The sequence below is a fragment of the Argentina anserina genome, chromosome 4, assembly GCF_933775445.1.
Source record: "Argentina anserina chromosome 4, drPotAnse1.1, whole genome shotgun sequence".
Classification (NCBI taxonomy): Eukaryota; Viridiplantae; Streptophyta; class Magnoliopsida; order Rosales; family Rosaceae; genus Argentina; species Argentina anserina.
Window position 1 is genome coordinate 13,500,934 of NC_065875.1, and position 15,630 is coordinate 13,516,563.

A 15,630-nucleotide genomic window follows, 5' to 3' on the forward strand; every position below is an offset into this window, starting at 1 on the left:
TCTAGGATGATGAATTTTATATCCAAAGATGTTATTCACTATCAACTACAGCTCTATGGGGAAAATTAAAGTTTTATGCTTCTGATTTGAAAAATGGTTGAGCAATTAATTTTTGATAGTATGCATGACTGTTTTTATAAGTCTGAAGCTTACAGAATATAATATATATATATATATATACACACAAAATTGTGCTTGCAGTAGCTTATGTATGTTTTTCTTGTTTGTTTTAGGCTCTACTTTTGTTAACCTTGGTCAAGTGGTGTTGCATAATGGAACTAACTATAAGGACTGGCGAAGGCACATAGATTATCATATTACCATGACCAATCAATTGGATTTATGCATGGTTGAGGATGTTCCTGCTGAGCCTACTGATGAAGATGATGCTGAGACCAAAAGAATCTATAAAAGAGTGGCACACTAGCAATAGGAAGACTAAGAGTTTCATTAGGACTACCATGATAGACTCTATTAGAGGGTCAATAGAGGAACCTGAGACTGCTTGGAATTATCTAGAGGCTATCTCTGAATATTACATGGAAAATGATAAGGCTGAAATTTCTAGGCTGTCTAGGCAGTTTAATGACATGAATTTTACTGGTGTTGGCTCTGTGAGAGAACACATTATGGGCATGATGGACATTAATGCTAGGCTTAGAGATTTAAACATGGGAGTTAAAGATGACCAAGTTGTGGCTCAAGTGCTAGATTCCTTACCTACCACCTACAGTAACCTGAAAACCTCCTATAATGCATCTGAAGCCAATTGGAGCCTCAACAAACTCATTTCAGTCTGTGTCAATGAGGAAGAGAGGATTAAGAAAGAGTCCAAGCCAACCACTGCCATTAATTTAGTTGAGAAGCCAAAATGGAAGGGTAAAAACAAACTTAAAGTTAAGAAAACTGTTCCAACTAAAGTTTCTGGGAATCATGAGAAGGCATGTGAGAAAAAATACTATGTTAAGGGTTGCAATGGAGAGGCTGGAGAGAATGGATCAAGGTTCAGATGTTTCTTTTGCAAGAAAGTTGGTCACAAAAAGAAATACTGTCCAGGGTTTAAAGCCTGGATGATTAAGAAAGGTGACTCATTCCCTAATTCAGTATTTTCCCTAGAAGTTAACTTTGTTAATATAGATAGTCATTCATACTGGTTAGACTCGGGCTCACCTATCCATATTACCACTTCATTGCAGGGTATCATAAAGAGGCGAGCTCCAAGGAACAGTGAGCAACATGTCTGTGTGGGAAATGGTGCGAGGGTAGCAGTTAAGGCGATTGGAACCTTGAAATTAGATTTAGGACAAGGATTTGGAAATTTTCTTTTCTTGAACAATGTTTATTACATTCCTTCTTTAAAAAGGAATCTTATTTCAGTAGGTCTTTTGGTTGGTATTGGATTGAGACTTGTTATTGATTTTGATGGAATAAAAAATTTTCGAGGTTCTGAATACATTGGTGGTGGTTTGTTATGCAATAATTACCTTAAATTAGATTGTTATGTGATTAAACATGAGATTCTAGCTATTGAGAATGCAGAAAGCATAAATTCAGTTAACCATGTTACAAGAAGTAAAAGAACCATACATAATAACAAGTCTGCTAATCTTTGGCATAAGAGATTAGGCCATATATCTAAAGAAAGACTTAAAACATTGGAAAAGAATAAAATTTTACCACCTTTAGATTATTCTGATTTAACAGATTGCATAGAGTGTTGCAAAGGGAAAATGACACACAGCAGAAACACAAATGCATTTAAGAGTCATTCACTATTGGAAATAATTCATACAGACATATGTGGCCCTTTTAAACACAGAACCATCTGTGGAAATATATATTTTATCACCTTTATAGACGATTTTTCTAGATACTGCTACATTTATCTTTTGTCAGAAAAATCTCAAGCACTACAGGCATTCAAAATATATAAAATTGAAGTTGAATTGCAGCTAGAGAATAAAGTTAAAATTGTTAGGTCTGATAGAGGAGGGGAGTACTATGGTAGACATACTGAAGCAGGCCAACAAAAGGGACCTTTTGCACTTTACTTGCAAGAGAATGGCATTAAGGCTCAGTACACAACTCCCTACAACCCTCAACAAAACGGGGTGGCAGAAAGAAAAAATAGAACCTTAATAAATATGGTGATAAGCATGATGTGCACTACAGGGTTGCCTAAATTCCTATGGGGTGAGGCTCTTAAGACTGCAAATTATATTTGCAACCGAGCCCCTAGTAAATCTGTAGAAAAGACTCCATTTGAACTTTGGACAGGAAAACAACCAAGCTTGCATCATTTTCATGTTTGGGGATGCAAAGCTGAAGCAAAAATACCTAAAGAATTAGCACAAAAGTTAGATCAGAAAACCTTAAGTTGTCATTTCATTAGTTATTGTTATAAATTTTATACACCTAATAGAACAACCAGAACTTTTGAAACACATCAAGCTAAGTTCATGGATGAAGATATCTGTAATACAAGTTTTGAAGACTTGACTGCAGTTTTTGAGGAAACTACAGAAAATACAGAAAATGTTCTTGTGCAAAATTTTTTACCTTTAAATTCAGGAAATGAAATGCAAAGTAATGATACAGAAATTACAGTCCAAAATCAAAATTTCAAGGAACCAGTAGTCTTAGATCAGAATGCTCCTAACCATGCTCAAAATGAGCATTTAGTTGAACCTAACCAAATTCAAGCTGAACATCAAATTGTAGAACAGCCTCAGCTTAGGAGATCTCAGAGACACAGAAAACCAACTTTTAGGGAAAACAACAATTATATTGTTTATTTACAAGAGTTGGATGCAGAAGATAATGATCCATTAAGTTATAAACAAGCAATAGAGAGCACTGAAATTACAGAATGGCATAAAGCAATGGAAGCAGAAATTGTTTCCATGAGTCAAAACAAAGTGTGGAAACTTGTAAGACCTAACCCAAATCAGAAAGCTATAGGTTCAAAATGGGTTTTTAAGACTAAGAGGGATGTTAATGGAAACATAGAGAGGTATAAGGCTAGGTTAGTAGCAAAAGGGTTCACACAAAAAATGGACATAGACTATGATGAAACCTTTTCTCCTGTGTCCACCAAGGATTCATTCAGAATTATAATGGCACTTGTAGCTCATTATAACATGGAACTGCATCAAATGGATGTTAAAATAGCATTCTTAAATTGAGAATTAGAAGAAGTCATATATATGCAACAACCTGAAGGTTTTGTGGAACCTGGGAAAGAGAATTTAGTTTGTAAGCTTGAGAAATCCATATATGGATTGAAACAAGCTTCTAGACAGTGGTATAAAAAATTTGATTCAGTAATCTCTTCATTTGGATTTACAGAAAACATTGTTGATGAATGTGTTTATATCAAGACAGTTGGGAATAGTTTTATTTTTCTTATACTGTATGTTGATGATATTCTTTTAGCAAGCAGCAATGTAAAGCTACTTAAAGAAACTAAATCATTTTTATCAAATCAGTTTGATATGAAAGATTTAGGTGAAGCCTCTTATGTTTTAGGGATTGAAATTCATAGGAATAGAGCACAGGGCTTATTAGGACTTTCTCAAAATAACTACATACAAAAGGTCCTAAAAAGATTTAATATGGAAAACTGTGCATTTGGGGAAGTTCTTATGTCTAAAGGAGATATATTGTCAAAGAATAAAAATTCAAAAATTGGGGGGAAGAGTTCTGATATAGATAGCACACTGTATGCTAAACTTATTGGAAGTCTCATGTATGCTCAGGTCTGCACAAGACCTGATTTGGCTTTTGCAGTTGGCATCCTCTCTAGATTTCAATCTAATCCTACTCATGAACATTGGATAGCTGGGAAAAAAGTACTTAGGTATTTACAGAGGACCAAGTCTCATATGCTAGTGTATAGGCAGGAGAAACAGTTAGAGTTGGTAGGATACACAGATTCAGACTTTGCAGGTCGTTTTCCAGAATCAAATAAATCAACTTGTGGATATGTATTCATGCTTGCTGGAGGGGCTGTGTCTTCGAAAACAATTAAACAAAAATTGATTACCACCTCCACCATGCAAGCTGAATATATAGCAGTTTATAAAGGAATGTGTCAGGGATTATGGATGAGGAATTTTATAATTCAAATTGAAATATTAAGTTCTTTAGTTTCTGATGCACTTAAGATATTCTGTGATAATGAAGCTGTAGTGTTCTTCACCAAGAACAATAAAAGGTCCTGCAACTCTAAACACATTGATCTAAAATTCTACAGTACTAGACAGAGAGTGAAAAATGAAGAGGTTATAGTTTTAGATATTGATACGGAGTCACAGCTTGCAGATCCTTTTACTAAGGCCTTACCTGTTGAAACATTCAAGAAACATGTAAAGAATATGGGAATTTTATCCAAATTGGATGATGTTTGAGTTCAGTGGGAGTACTAAGCAATTTGTGAATTTTTATCTCACTGTAACATTTAGTTTCAATTTCTTTACTGTATTACTGCAACTTTTGTACCTTGTTCTGCAAGCAATCAATAAAATTTAAGGTATTTCAGAATCCTACATGTCCTTTAATTCGTATTCTGAAAGTTTTTTATTCCATTTTATAAGTATTGTGTGTTTTACAAGTGAACATTCATGTTTTAAGCAATTCAGTTCAGTCCAGCAATTCCATGTTCACTGGAGTTCATTATGTTGCTGGAGATTTTGTTTTGACAAAGTCATATAGAGGGATGTGAAAGAATGGCATTTACAGGTAGATATATTAGCCTTCATATTTCACTATCACAATAGCTTATGAGAGTACTGTGATCCTTGTTAGTGACTCTTAATCAACTTGTTGCTCATAACATACTTGTTTCTGAGTTCTGCAATAGTCACTTTTACTTGATAAGCTGGATAAGTACAGGGTTTTATATAGTTCATGTGCACATTACAGTTGCTATTTGTTTCAGTCATTAGTTCAATTATACAGTAAAGATAATATCAGTCCAAGTGGGAGAATGTTAGAAATAAAATGGACTTGACATTATCTCAACCACTTCAGATAATACAATTGGATTAAATCAAGTTGAATAGCAGAAATTATATATGCAGTAATCTTATTACAGTAGTTATCAAGATATATATCTCTTGATAAATCTAGAAGTCTTATCAGATTGACAACCTGTTCAATATGAAGATTGTGATAACAATTAGGTCTCTTAACAGATAATATTTCAGTCTACTTTGGACTCTCTATGGGTGAGCATAAAGTGGAGTTTTACACCGGTATAAATGTGAGAGATATTCCCTGATCACACACAAGAGAGTAAACATTAAGTTCAGCCCCATACTGTGTTCTTGTGCTGTGTTTCAGAAGAGTGTCTTAGTGCAGCTGCAGAAAACGTGAAGAAATGGCAGGCTTAGGAAGTTCTTCAACTGGTGAGTCTCTACACTATCAGGAATTCATAATGTTCTGTTTTCATATTCTGTGTGCCATGTTTGTGAAATCAATTCTTGCTTGAGATGTTAAGATGTGGTCATTCACATAATTAGTCTAACATATGTCTCTTCTGCCCTGCACAATTCCGACCCAGGCACAATTGTCGTCGAGGAACACGACTTACAGTCATGGAATTGTTGCATGAGGAAATTGTGCAACCAGTGGTACCAGATTTAGCTTTACCAGAGGTTGCTGAGGTAATTCAGGAGGCTGTTGATGGTACTGAACCTATAATGTGTTGGAGAGGAGAGATCCCACATCTAAGAAGTGACAAAGAAAATAAAGCTTATAAGTGGGTGAATAATAACCAATTGTACCGAGGCCTTTTGTGATTAAAAATCAAGACCTATGAGGTGGCTAAGTTGGGACAATATCGGTACAGTTGGTCCATGAGTCACACTTGTCGTTGTTTAACATGATATCAGAGCGGGTCCCTCTCCAGTCGCCCCTCCAATCTGTCGTGGGCCCGAGTTGGTTGCTACTTTTTCATGGGCCCAAGATGAGTGCCATTATCATGTCATCGGAGAGTTTCCGATTGGATGGTCACCAAGTGTCGTTGGTTACTAGACCTTGGTTTATTTCGTCCCAGTATGTGAGATGTTAATCTGTCACGTGCAGACCTAAAAATTAGGTTGCATGTGAGGGGGTGTGTTGGAGAGTAGAGATCCTACATCTAAGAAGTGACAAAGAAAATAAAGCTTATAAGTGGGTGGATAATAACCAATTGTACCGAGGCCTTTTGTGATTAAAACCCAACACCTATGAGGTGGCTAAGTTGGGACAATGTCGGTACAGTTGGTCCATGAGCCACACTTGTCGCTGTTTAACATAATGGAGTTAAGAGCAATGAGTGATGATGGTTCCACATCTACAATGCAGCTGAAAAGGCACATTTGATGGCAAGTCAGTCCATGTGCTACTAGATTCCGGTGTTACGCACAATTTTATGCACTCTACCCTTCTTAAATCCATAAAACACACCATTAAGAGTATCAAGCCAAGAAGGATGCGCGTGGCTGATGGCATAATGCTTACTCGAGGCATAGTAATTGTATCACTTACACTACACCATTTCACTTGTTGTGCTGATTACTATGTTATACCAATTTCAGGTTGTGAAGTGGTTTTGGGAACTATTTGGTTGAAAACTCTTGAAGATATTGTGTGGAACTTTGAAACCATGCGGATGAGATTTAAAGTGGAAAGTGTTGAATACATGTTACAAGGCCAAACTGGGGTTCAGTCATTTATAGCAAGTTGCAAGGTTATGAACAGGTTGTTGAAGAAAGAGAATGAGGCTGTTTTGGTTAAGGTGCAACCAGTGACAGAATTCCCAAAGCCAAACACAATCCACCCTTCCATTGAACAGCTACTCCACAAATATCACTCTGTTTTTGAACCACCATCCACCTTACCACCACCTAGACCACATGACCACAAATTTCCACTCATGCCAAACACCACTCCAATTAGTGTACGCCCCTACCGCTATCCATATTTTCAGAAAACGGAGATTGAAAACATCGTGTAGGAGTTGCTTGACTCCGGTGTCATTAGACCAAGAAATAGCCCTTACTCCTCACTGGTCTTGTTGGTGAAGAAAAAGGATGGCTCATGGCGCCTTTGTGTTGACTATCGAGCTCTCAATAGTGCCACTGTCAAAGATAAGTACCCGATTCCGGTTGTTGACGAGTTGATCGATGAAGTTCATGGTTCTACAATATTCACTAAGCTTGATTTGCGCTTGGGGTATCACCAAATACATATGACACCCGAAAATGTGCATAAAACAGCCTTTCAGACTCATGTTTAGGGTTTAGGGTTTAGGGAACTTTTGCGGAAGGGAGTACTAGTGTTTTTTGATGACATATTGGTGTACTAGTGTTTTTTGCATAGGGTTCTCACGTTCTTGTCACAACACTCTTTCAAGATCAAGGCCAACAAATGTAGTTTTGGTACTCCTTCTGTGGAATATATAGGCCATGTAATCAACAAAGATGGAGTGGCAGTGGATCCTTTTAAAATTGATTGTGTCCGTAATTGGCCTCTTCCCACATCACTGAAACCACTTCAAGGGTTCCTTGGCCTCGCAGGGTATTACCGAAAATTTGTCAAAGGATTTGGTTTCATTACCAAACCTATGACTAATTTGTTGAAGAAAGATTGCTTCCATTGGACTAAAGAGGCAGACATAGCTTTTGAGCTATTGAAGCTTGCTCTTATATCTACACCAGTGTTAGCTCTTCCTGATTTCTCCTGAGCATGCTTGGAGTACTACTAGCATGGAATACATTGAGAGTTTACCTATTTCGGAGGGTAAATCAGTTATTTGGGTTTTGTGGTTGATAAGCTCACCAAGTTTGGCCACTTCATTCCTATTTCTCACCCTTATACGGCATCCTCTCTTGCTAAAATATTCATTACTGAGATATTCAAGCTACATGGCCTCCCTCACACAATTGTTTCTGATTGTGACCCTATCTTCATGAGTTTTTTTTGGAAGAGTTCTTTACGTGTCAAGGGACAAAGCTGAGCCGATCCTCTGCATACCACCCTCAAACGGATGGCCAAACGGAGAATCTCAATCGAACTCTTGAGCAATATCTAAGGTGTGTCATTGGCAGTAAACCTCATGGCTGGGTGCAAGCCATGCGTTGGGCACAGTGGTGATACAATACCTCTTATCACTCGGCTCTACAAATGACTCCTTTCAAAGCTCTCTACGATTATGATCCTCCAGCAATATCCCCTTACCTTCATGGCTCAACAGCTGTAGATGAAGTCAACTCGCAGCTCATTGCAAGAGATTAACTCCTTACCCTGATCAAGAAAAACCTCCACCTTGCTCAATCTCGCATGAAGACTTATCATGACAAGCACCACACTGAGTGGGTGTTTCAGGTAGGAGAGATGGTATATCTACCGCTTCAACCTTATAAACAAAAATCATTGAAGAAGTATGTCACTCACAAGCTGGCTGCAAAGTTTTATGGACCATTTAGTATCATTGAAAACATTGGGGAGGTTGCCTATAAGCTCGAGCTGCCGTCTACAACCAAGATTCATAACGTTTTCCATGTTTCTCTCCTAAAGAAGCATATTGGCCATGCTGCTACTGTTATCGGTACACTTCCTGATGTTGTGGATACCACAACAAAGAAATGGCTTCCAAAGAAGTTGTTGGATGTTTAGATGGTTAAGAACCACGATGTGGCAACAACAAAATGGCTGGTTCAGTGGGTGGGAACTCCCCGCGAAGAGGCAACTTGGGAAATGGCAGAGGAGATGTTGCTACGTTTTCCTGAGTGGAGTCTGCAAGCCTCTGTTGCTTGAGATCAACTGGTCAAGAAATTGTGGCAGAGGGCTGGGATGTTGGGAGTCAGCATGGAGTGTTCCCATTGGGCTGTATCCTTCTCCACAATTGGGTTGCATGACTTAGCGGCTCACTCATTGGGCTAAGACTATCAGACTATCTATTTACTCTTTTGCAATTGTAGTTGGTAGGGTTTGCTTCAGCTTTAGTGGAAGACATATGTCATTGCTTGGCAGCTCATCTTCTTACTATTTATAGCTTGTTTAGGGTTTGCGTCGTTGGCATCAATCAATCAAAACTATTTTCATTTTCCATTTTAGTATTAGCTTCACTTCTCTCGACATTCCTCAATAGGTAAGAACCCTATCAATCGACAACTATGGAGGAAGAGTCGTCGGTGAATAGTACTTAGCTCCTAGGTGGCATCTGCGTTTCCGGCCACCAATTCAATTGTCTAAGGTATGTGGACCATTTATTGTCAAAAAAAAAAAGGTATGTGGACCATTCATCTACTCATTTTAATTGCTCTGGTGAATTTAGTTTATTAATTTGATCGATTTATAAGGTAATTCGATTTTGGGTTCCTGGGTTTGTGCGATCTCCCTCTTCCGAAAACATTTCAGCCTTGCCACCACCAGAAACGAACTCAGCGCCTCATATTGAGTGAAACCGCTAATCTTACATCTCAGTTCAGCCAACTTCGCCGTGTCTCCGCCGCTTCTGCCGTCGCTGCTCCTCCGTGAGTGGTGGCTAGGGTTTTCAGAATAGTTTGGATAGGTAATCCTCGTCTCCTCCTTCATTTTAGAGCTTTGTTTGTATTGGATTAGTCTCTAATGTGACTGTTTGGCTTTTGGTTATAATCATGGGACTGTTTTTTCAATACGGAAGATATGATGTAATTCAGTGATTAGTGGAGTATGGAATTCATGTTTTGGAACAGGAGGAAGTTTCCTCCTGATTTGATGTCCATTGAAATGGACTAAGGTATGGATATCATGATTTTGTTTAAGGATTACAAAATCAATGAAGGAGGGGTTTTGATTAAATTTGATGTTTGTAAAATGCAGAACCAGCTATAATAGTAGGCAACAGAAAAGGAGATTGATCACAGGAAGAAGATTTGAAAAGTAAAATGGTAAGGACCTTGGGTGATCTTGGTGACTTAGGAATTAAGTTTGGGCTTGTTTATGAGTTGATTATTACAGTTTGTTGTAATGGCTGAGAAGAGTAGATAAAATTAGTGGAATTACCCATGCTTATAATCATGTGTTTGGAGCATGCTCATGCTATGAAATTGTTAGTGATCGATTTCATATGATAAGAATTTACAAACATTGGTCTATTTTTGAAAATGTAGTTGGAATTAGTGAGTGTGATATTAATGCTCGTAATGTTTCCGGTTCAATGAAATATAATTATGGACTGTTGGAGAACTAGCCATGATTGTTGTTGTTTTGCATGACCTATCTTTTGAGAAATGGAATTTGGTCATGTTAATTAAAGTCTTAATATGGTACTTGTGGATTTTCTTCTGTAAGTGTCATATTACAAGTCGAAATGTTCAAATGGTTTTAGTGAGTTGTTGTGAACGAAGAGGATTAAATATAGTTATCATAGCGCTTCACCATATCCCAAATAAAATTAAGAATAAAAGTGGAATGGTGATTAGTGTCGGTTTCTAATTGAAGTTGGTAAAGTAAAGTGTGTTGTCAAATTCAAGCATGACCGTTTCTTATATGGTTCAAGCACAAAGGCATTTGAGTTAATTAAGAAATGGTAGCATGTTAATGAGCAAGAATTAAATGATAATATTATGATAACCTTGAAGCAAGTGTGATCATTTTTTTTAAGAAAGAAGGGTCATTGACATATGTCAAGTTTGTTTTAAGTAGTTAAAGATCGAGACAAGAGTTTGAGAGTTGGGAATCAAACTAGTAATGGTGTCCATAGTAAATATGAAGGAGTAATTTAGTTTTGAGTTGAGAAATGAAAATCAGTGATTAGAACCATTTGTTGTTTTCATTGGAAAGAGTGAGTACAATTGGGTCCCCTTAGTAATTTGGGCATACTTTGTATAATAATTGTCACATTTCGAGACCGCTCTGCCGTAACATGATATTGTCTGCTTTGGACATAGTCCTCACTATTTTGTTTATGGGAACTCACAAGCAACTTCGCAGTGGGTCACCCATTATGGGATTGCTCTACCTCGAGCAAGTTTAACTTTGAAGTTCATATCCCCTCTGAAACCATTGAGCCCCCAAAAGGCCTCGTGTTAGATGGAGGTGGGCATGTACATATAAGACATATCACCCCCTCTCCGTTAGCCGGTGTGAGATATTACAATCCACTGCCATTGGGAGTCTGACGTCCTCGTCAGCAAAATCGCACCATACGGCATAGTGGCTCTGATACCAAATTGTCACACTCCGGGACCATTCCGCCGTAACACAATATTGTCCACTTTGGGTATAGCCCTCACGGTTTTGTTTCTGGGAGCTCACGAGTAACTTCCCAATGGGTCACCTATCCTGTGATTGTTCTGGCCCGAGCAAGCTTAACTTGAGAGTTCATATCCACTCCGAAGTCATTGAGCCCCCAAAAGGCATCGTGTTAGATGGAGGTTGGCATGTACATATAAGGCATATCACCCCATCTCCGTTGGCCGATGTGAGATATTACAATCCACCGCCATTGGGAGTCCGACGTCCTCGTCAGCAAAATCACACCATACGGCAGAGTGGCTCTGATACCAAATTGTCACACCCCGGTACCGTTCCGCCGTAACACGATATTGTCCGCTTTAGGCATAGCCCTCACGGTTTTGTTTCTAGGAGCTCAGAGTAACTTCCCAATGGGTCACCCATCATGTGATTGTTCTGGCCCGAGCAAGCTTAACTTCAGAGTTCATATCCCCTCCAAAGTCATTTAGCCCCCAAAAGGCCTCGTGTTATATGGTGGTGCGCATGTACATATAAGGCATATCACCCCCTCTCCGTTGGCCGATGTAAGATATTACAATAATGAAGTTCGTCAAAATCATGATTTAGCTTTAATTGGTTAATTCTTGGAATGGACGATTTATTATTCGTTGTGAGTATTTAAACATATCAATAATTTATTAATGAAAGTTATGTCGGACTAATGACTCTATCTACCGGAAACGGAAGGTTCGTCACTCTCGGAATACGTGAGGAATATATTCGGGCTTTGTTGGGCTTAGGCCTTAAACAATGAGTTGGACTATTTTTTTTAAAAGCGCATGTAATTAATTATTTAGCTTCAAATTTCTTGATTTGCTATTTCATTTACTTGAGTATTTATTTTACCCAAGGTGAAGTTATATATATTTCTAAAGCAAAGTAGTTTCCCAATGCTTTAATGATGTTCCTTATTTTCAAGCTATCCTTAATATAGTTTTATTAAGTTTTTGCGTAAATAAAATTGAATATATTTATAAAGAATGATTTCATTCTTTTTTCCGGTATCTTCTCCTTTAATCATACAAAGGGGGCACGATCAACATAATTATATCTCATTCTTTCCGGTATCCTCTCATTTAACTATATAAAGGAGGCATAATCAACGGATAACAATGTTGTCCAATTTTTACGGTTATTCTCTTTTATCTTATTGAGTTTCAGAGATTTAGAAAGTTGTATTCAAGGGAAAGGAAAGAGATTTGTTTTAATTACCTTACGAGTACCCAACTCCAACAGTACAGGAATACAGTGATCCAGCTTTTCGAGTTACATGCACGTATACCATCACACTCTGCTTGCACTGTATTGGCGTACGTCTAAGTGCATGACCAGTTACCCCCGCTCTACCTGATGCGCACAGGTGTACGACCAGCTATCCTTCACCCCCACTCTGCTTATGTTAAGTACAAACTCAACATAACTGCATGACCAGTAGTATGCCACGCTGCCTAATTTTGACTTAGTCAATTTAGGAGTATGACCAGTTTAGTTTTGGGTACAAGTTTGGTAGAACCTTCAGTTTATCAGATTATTTAGAAATCTAGTTTTCAAAAAGTAACACATATATTCTCAACCTCATCTTCTTTATGGGATTTCATTATCTTATTTCTACTATGAGTTCATCATATAATACAGTTCTTAAAGACTTGAAGTAGTTCAAGTGTTTTATAAATCAATGATCTTTTTTCGCCATAAGGTTTTAAGAATTGCATGCAAAACAGTTTGCGAAAGAGAAATTACTTTAAGAAATTAAGTTTTATGAGGAACCGTTTTTACAATTGAATTATTTTTGTTCTCTCACTGTGTATATCTCATGTTTTTCATGTTTTCTTAGGGTTCTTTGGTTTTCTGTTTTACCCAGGTTAGTGATGCTGAGGTCGATGCAATACTCACGTCAAGGGCATATCCATTCAATTATCAAGAGCGCTTGTAGGTTGGTTAGTTGAATTATAAATAAATTGACGTAAAATTGAAATATTGGTGGAGTTAAATGAGATATTGTGTTCATTGATAGTTATTAGAGTGTAGTAGTGGTGGAAGACATAAGTTCTAGTTGGGAGGAGTATTGAGATTGTGATATTAGAAGTGTATTAATTGAGTTACAGATTTTGTTGTAGTATATTTTTTGGAGAGGTTATGCTGGATTTTTCAACATGATCATTTTTTAATTTTGGCTATACAGATACGCCTCAGATTTCAAAAAGAAATCCGGGAGCGGGTCTGTCAGATACAATATGAACACATTTTGCCCTCGCAGACTACGACATAATTGAAATGCGCAAAATAATCAAAAAACCTAGCAATTAGATCTCTGACCATCCCTATGTTAAATCTCTGGGTATAAACACCAAAAATTGGAACAGAACTGTTACCAAAGCTAACTTATTCTCCTGCTAGAGGAAGTCATTAAGTAGAAGTCACACACTCATCAAGGGTGTCCTTAGCAGATTCAGGCTCCTCCTCCTCCATTGGCTTTGGCTTATCTTGCGACTGAACTGCCCAAGGCTTAAAACCAAGCCTAAGGCCAAACACAACAGAAACCTGAAGAAAGCACACCAAGCTCTAGCCCAACAAAACTAGGCCTGCAACCATGCCAACACTCATGGGCACAGCCGCCACACCGCCATCAACGTCAACCAAACACGACTGCCATCACCTACAACCATGTCAACTAAAGGATGATCAAATCTGGTAGACCGCGCATCCCCAACATCCCAGGGAACCAAGGCACGCCTAAACCTTCGTTGACCACCACCAACCACTGCGAAACCGCAATCGCCGACTTGTCCAACAAAGACAACCATATTCTAATGCACCACCTATTGTTACCCATAACACCATTCTAGGTACCCTTTAATTGAACGTTATCAACTTTTATTAAAGAATTTAGAGATGTTGGGGTGGCCTGATCAATTGGGATGTCCCTTTTTGGGGGCCCAATTGTTTGGGCTTTTGGAGGTGGGGTGCTTGGGCTTGGCCTCACTCTGTTGGTGTTTTATCTTCGGTGCGGATTTAGATCCATATTTGAGACCCTGAGAACGTGTAGAGTGGTTCTAGATCTTTGAATAAGTCAGCGTCATTTTGCAGTTCTGAGGCACACTAGTTATTTGGGTTTTCATTAAATTCATGTACGTCATGGTGGGTCGGCATAGAGATTACTAGAATTTAGTTTATAAATTTTAGTTATTTCACATGGTTCAATTATTTCGAAGTCCTAAAGGGCGTTCCATGTTTATGTTAACTCTCATATTTATCAATATATGACGATTTCGTCAACTTTCAAAAAACAAATTGAGATGTGGTATTGGTGGTAACAACTTCGAAATAAAGTAAAATGTATAATCCATGACACTTAGCTAAGTGAACCAACTCAACTTTTATCGTTGTACAATGTATACTTTACACCAGTTACACTTTTAAGAGACGAACTCAGTTGGTCGCGTTAGGCCCAACTCCGTCGCCCAGCGCTTACGAAACGAATCTCGTCGCCGCAACGTCGCCGTCTCTTAAGACCTTAAGCGACGGAGTAAGCAAAACACGTCGCCTAAGTAGAACTAATGCGACGAATCAGTGATCGTCTCATAAGACTAGGGCGACACACCTTCCGAGTCGCGTAAGAGTTACACGACGGAACCATATAGTTCGTCTCTTAAAACATAGTTAAGGCGACCAGTATTGTCCGTCCCTTAATGTTGATACGACGAGAATTTTAAAAAATAAAGCGACGGAAGTAATCAATTTCGTCGCCTTAGTTAATTTGAGTTGTAAAAAAAATTACCATGATATAATTATATAAACATCAGTAAATCGCCACCACATCGGCTGGCTGGTGCATTTGCCTCACTATAATAGGGCCGAGACGCATTTCATGATTTTATAACTGAACCTAGTTTCTCAAAGTTACAAAATACAACTCCTTGCATCAATTAATGTCAAATTGTACAAAAGTCATATTCCTAACAAAATAGCCAGTGTTAGAGATTAGATTACACAAGTCATATTCTCATACATCCCTTCAAAACAGATGACAAAGTGCTTGAAAAACATAACCTCATATTGATTAACATGTACGTCAAGCAATTTGTGCTTGTGAAGCTTGCATAGATACAATCATTGCCTCCAACGCTTGAAGACGGTCTCGGAAGGCCTGATTTTCCTCCTTTATCCTTGCCATTTTCTCCCTTGTCTCTTGGTTTTGCAGTTCAGCCCGATCAGCTTTCTCTTCAACCCGCCGCACTCTCTCATTAGATTCATCGATCTATGCTCCCCCTCGTCTTTTTGGAGCTCGTTAAAGGGCTGCTCCCACTCCTATAAATATAACAATACATATAACACATTCTAAACTAATCATTTGCACTACATCAT

At 38.2% G+C, this 15,630-nt stretch overlaps 1 long non-coding RNA gene across 1 annotated transcript; it reads left to right on the plus strand.

Annotated features, from left to right (window-relative positions):
- The first annotated feature begins 9,092 nt into the window (after nucleotides 1-9,092).
- On the plus strand, nucleotides 9,093-10,038 carry LOC126791904 (uncharacterized). Its single transcript, XR_007671882.1, has 4 exons — nucleotides 9,093-9,241; nucleotides 9,348-9,559; nucleotides 9,671-9,766; nucleotides 9,850-10,038. It is a non-coding gene; the product is annotated as an uncharacterized LOC126791904 (long non-coding RNA).
- Nucleotides 10,039-15,630: the final 5,592 nt, after the last annotated feature.